At 43.4% G+C, this 5,260-nt stretch overlaps 1 protein-coding gene across 2 annotated transcripts in view; it reads left to right on the top strand.

The window, feature by feature from the left end:
• The first annotated feature begins 20 nt into the window (after positions 1-20).
• pop1 (POP1 homolog, ribonuclease P/MRP subunit) overlaps positions 21-5,260 on the top strand; it is an 81,371-nt gene continuing 76,131 nt past the window's right edge. The window contains exon 1 of one of the 2 annotated variants that reach the window (XM_059977003.1): positions 21-114. The gene's annotated coding sequence lies outside the window, so the exon portion shown is untranslated. Of the gene's footprint in view, positions 115-306; positions 406-5,260 lie in introns of those variants that run through there. The other variant, XM_059976994.1, reaches the window with a different exon arrangement.

Genomic DNA, 5,260 nt, shown 5'->3' with positions numbered 1-5,260 from the left:
CCCTCAAGGCATCTCAACTCCCAGGATGCAGCGGTGGTTCCACCCTCCCATGTAGCCAAATTTAATTGGTCGGTTTGTTTCTTTGGAGTGTAGCCCTGCCTCGCCTGAGGATCGGTAAGTCCGCATCCCTGACTGAGTCGTTTTATTTAGATTTTATAAAGAAAACGCAGAACACCGCGTCTTTTGTTGGGAAGGGGTAAATTATCCTCACAGGGTAAATTGACGACGACACCATGAACGCAGCATGAGGGCAGGCAGCCGACTCACGCGTGCGCGGTTGAGCCGATCCAGTTGTTGCACATGCGCAGTTGTCCTAGCCCGGCAGGTCCTCATGCGTAGTTGTGCTGTTGCGGACAGGACGGCTAACTAATTTACTGTTGGCTGACGTTTTCCCCCATACTAATGGTAAGATTTACTAATGACAGTTTTGTTGCATTGGCCAATGTGAATCTGGTAAATGGTCAGTGACAGTGTCAGTGGTAGATACTTTGGGGAAGGCTTTGAGGCTCCTTGATGCACATCCAGTTCCACGTAATGTGTTGAAGTGAGTGTAGGATAAGCTGATCTAAACTTTAAAATGTCTCCATTAAATATTGGCTGATAGAATTAAAACCAGGCAATGCAGAAAAAAACCTCAGGGTCTGGCACCATCTGTGGAGAGAAGAACATTTAGCGTGGCAGGTGGGCAACATCTATATGGAATCAGTTGTGATTAAGTGCCTTCAACCTGAAATGCCAACTGTGCTTTTAATTCTCCAGATCAGAATACCGGCATCTGCAGTATTGATTTTCATTAGCTGAAATGTTCATGGTTCAGGTTGGACCTGCTGATACTACCCAAAATAAGGAAACTTGGAACTCCTAAACAGACATAAATTTCTTGATACAAAATTGCCATTCTTTCATGCTCGATTTTTCAAAAATTCCAGTCTTGAAGTGACAATATCCGGCAGATTGTTGAGAAGCTTACACATTTCTGCAGTTCAGCAGATCTGCTGATATAAATAGAAATAGGTGTGAGGGAGAGCGGTATGTTTCAATATGAGACTAACATGAGGCATATCTTCCCCTTACCTCATTGTTTTCCAAAAAATCCATTCTCTTCATGATTCATTGGTTTACTATTCCATCTAAAGATTTCTCCCCATGGCACCTTTCCATGCAACTACAAGAGGTGCAACACTTGCCTTTTTATCTCTTCCCATCTTACCCAGCAGCAACCCAAACATCCCTCCCAGATGTAGCAAAGCTTTGCTTGTACCACTTACAAATTAGTGTATTGCATCTAATCTCACATTTGACATACCAGATGTGAATTAGGTTACCGCTTCGCTAAATGCTTCCGTTCCAGTTGACAGTAGCTGGAAGGTGAGATGTTGTTCTTCAAGCTTCATTCAAAAATGATAAGAGTTGGAGTAAGTGTGGGGTCCTAAGCTTTGACCTTTCACCTACTCCCCACTCTGATCCGTGCTCTTTTTAAATTAAGCTTCAGGAACAGCATCTCATTTTCCTACCAGGCAGGTACAGATCTTGGGACTCAACATTTCCAATGCATGAATGTATGAATAGCCTTTAATTCTCTGCATTGCATTGCTGTCACAACTCTCAATCTTCCCCAGCTTTGTACTCTCAGCAAACTTGGAGATATTGCATTTCGTTCCTTCATCCAAATCATTGATGGATATCTGGTGCTGAAGTGCTGATCCCTGCAGTTCCCTTATATAGTCGGCCCTCCTTATCCGCAGATCCGGGACCCCCCCTGCGGATACCAAAAAACGCGGAGGCTCAGCTCCCTTATATAAAACGGCATAGTATTTGCATATAACCTACGCACATCCTCCTGTATACTTTAAATCATCACTAGATTACTTATAATACCTAATATAATGTAAATAATTGTTATATTGTAATGTTTAGGGAACATTGACAAGAAAAAAACTGTACATGTTCCTCCTCACAGGCAGTGAACAAATGAGTCGCAAGGCAAACAATGATCAAGCAACGAGTAAAACTGTTAATCATCTGTAGATTACAGAGCTTGTAACACCCAATACAATGGAAATGCTATGTAAATAGTTGTTACACTGTCTTGTTTAGGGAATATTGACAGAAGAAAAACTGTACTTGTTCCTCCCTCACGTTACAAGCAGCGAACGAATGAGATGCCAATTCTCCCATGATCTTTACGTTCTTGAGGTTGTAGCACTTTACATAGCTAGCCATCCCTTACTAGCCTTAAGCTCTTTTCTCTCTCTCTCTCTCATCAACCCCATCACAGTAGTGCTCATAGAGACTAAGAGCTTTTTCACATATAATTTGGCCATCGACAGAGATATGCTTCTGTGACATGTCCTCTAGCCACACACTTAATGCTTCCTCAGTCTTTGCAAGCACTTTATCATGAACCAGACAGATCATTTTTGCCGTTGTAGGGGCAGCACTAACACTTACAGGAATTTCAGCTTCTTTCTGCTTTATTGTGCGAATGCTTGATTCGTTCTTACCGACCTTACAACCCACTTCAGAAAGCGACATGCCACTTTTCAAAAGATCTAATATTTCTACTTTCTTGGCGAGAGATAGCACTTTAGCCTTTGAGGAATTGCTTTTAGGAGCCATTTTTCACAGGAACAAAGTAGCGAACAAACGAAATGCAAGATGAACAATGAGTGCTGGAAGAGCACTTCTAAGTTTTCTCGATTCGCAGTTGGTTGAATTTGCACGTGTGGAACTCGTGGATAAGGAGGGCCGACTGTAGTCACAGCTTGCCACAATCTTGTATATTCCTATTGTTTATTTTTTCAATCAGTTTTCGAACCATGCCAGCATATTGCCCTCAATCTCGTGCTTTAAACCATAGAACACTACAGCACAGTTCAGGCCCTTCAGCCCTCCATGTTGTGCTGACCCATATAATCCTTTAAAAAAAGTACTAAACCCACACTACCCCATAACCCTCCATTTTTCTTTCATCCATGTGCCTGTCCAAGAGGCTCTTAAATACCCCTAATGTTTTAGCCTCCACCTCCATCCTTGGCAAGTCATTCCAGGCACTTGCAACCCTTGGTGTAAAAAAAACAACAACTTACCCCTGATGTCTCCCCTAAACTTCCCTCCCTTAATTTTGTACATATGCCCTCTGGTGTTTGCTATTGGTGCCCTGGGAAACAGATACTGACTATCCACCCTATCTATGCCTCTCATAATCTTGTAGATCTCTATCAAGTCCCCTCTCATTCTTCTACACTCCAAAGAGAAAAGTCCCAGCTCTGCTAACCTTTCTTCATGTGACTTGTTCTCCAAACTAGGCAACATCCTTGTAAATCTCTGCACCCTCTCCATAATTTCCACATCCTTCCTATAATGAGGTGACCAGAATTGGACACAATGCTCTTAAGTGCGGTCTCACCAGAGATTTGTAGTGTTGCAACATGACCTCTCTACTCTTGAACTCAATCCCCTTGTTAATGAAGCCTAGCATGCCATAGGCCTTCTTAACTACCCTATCAACCTGTGCAGCAACCTTGAGGGATGTATGGATTTTAACCCCAAGGTCCCTTTGTTCATCCACACTCTTAAGTAACTGACCATTAATCCTGTACTCAGTCTTCTGGTTTGTCCTTCCAAAATGCATCACCTCACACTTGTCCGGATTGAACTCCATCTGCCATTTTTCTGCCCAACTCTGCAGCCTGTCTATATCCTCTTGTAACCTTCAACAACCTACAGCTCCATCCATAACTCCTCCAATCTTCGTGTCATCTGCAAACTTACTCACCCATCCTTCCGCATCTACATCCAGGTAATTTATAAAAATCACAAATAGCAGGGGTCCCAGGACAGATCCCTGCGGCACTCTACTAGTCACTGACCTCCAGGCAGAATACTTTCCTTCCACAACTGCCCTCTGCTTTCTTCCTTTAAGCCAATTTTTTTATCCAAACAGCCAAGGTTCCACTTATCCCATGCCTCATGACTTTCTGGATGAGTCTCTCATGAAGGACTTTGTCAAATGCCTTGCTAAAGTCCATGTAAACCACATCCACTGCCCTACCCTCATCAGTTCCTTTTGTTACTTCTTCAAAAAACTCAATTAGGCTCGTGAGGCACGATCTTCCCTTCACAAAGCCATGTATGCTCAATTCACAAATGCTCGTAGATCCTATCCTTAAGAATCCTTTCCAGTAGTTTGCATACCACCGACATAAGACTCACCGGTCTATAGTTCCCAGGTTTCTCCCGGTTTCCTTTTTTAAACAAGGGAACTACATTTGCCATTCTCCAGTCCTCCGGCACTTCCCCTGCAGCCAAAGAGGATTCCAAGATCATAGCTAATGCTCCTACGATCTCTTCTCTCAATTCTCACAACAACCTGGGGTGTAACATATCCGACCATGGGGATTTATCAATCTTAATGTTTTTAAGAAAATCCAGCTCTTCTTCCTTAATCGCCACATTGTCCAGCACACAAGTCCGCTCTACTTCGACCTCATCCTGATCAAGATCCTTTTCACTTGTGAATACTGAAGCAAAGTATTCATTTAGGACCTCCACAACCTCCTCCGCTTCCAGGCACATGTTGTCCTCTTTATCCTTTAGCGGTTCCACCTTCCTCTTGACGAGTTGCCTCACATGTTTCGTCAGCCACGGTTCCCTTTTCCTACCATTTTTTCCTTGTCTCAGTGGGACAAACCTATCCAGAACCCAGCGCAAGTGGTTCCTAAACTTCTCCCACATTATTTCTGTGCTTTCCCCTTTGAACATCTGTTTTCAATTTACTCTCGCTAGTTCCTGCCTCATCCCTTCAAAGTTAGCCCTTCCCCAGTTAAGCACTTTACCATTTCTTCTGATTTTATCCCTTTCCATAGCTATGCTGAAGCTAAGGGAGTTGTGGTCACTCTTACCAAAATGCTCCCCCACCAAGAGGTCTGTCACCTGACCAGGTTCATTACCCAGAACTGGATCCTCTCCTCTTGTCGGCCGGTCCACATACTGTGTCAGGAATCCTTCTTGAACACACCTGACAAATTCAGCCCCATCTATCCCCCTTGCACTCAGGAGGTGCCAGTCAATATGAGGGAAGTGGAAATCACCCATAACTACTACCCTGTATTTCCTGCACCATTCTAAGATCTAGATAGATAGATAAATAGATAGATACTTTATTCATCCCCAAGGGGAAATTCAATTCAATTCAAGATCTGCCTGCTTATCTGCTCCTCAGTGTCCCGAGGGCTATTTGGGGGCCTATAGACTTCTC

The sequence above is a fragment of the Hypanus sabinus genome, chromosome 1, assembly GCF_030144855.1.
Source record: "Hypanus sabinus isolate sHypSab1 chromosome 1, sHypSab1.hap1, whole genome shotgun sequence".
Taxonomy (NCBI): domain Eukaryota; kingdom Metazoa; phylum Chordata; class Chondrichthyes; order Myliobatiformes; family Dasyatidae; genus Hypanus; species Hypanus sabinus.
This window is presented reverse-complemented; position numbering and strand designations above follow the sequence as displayed.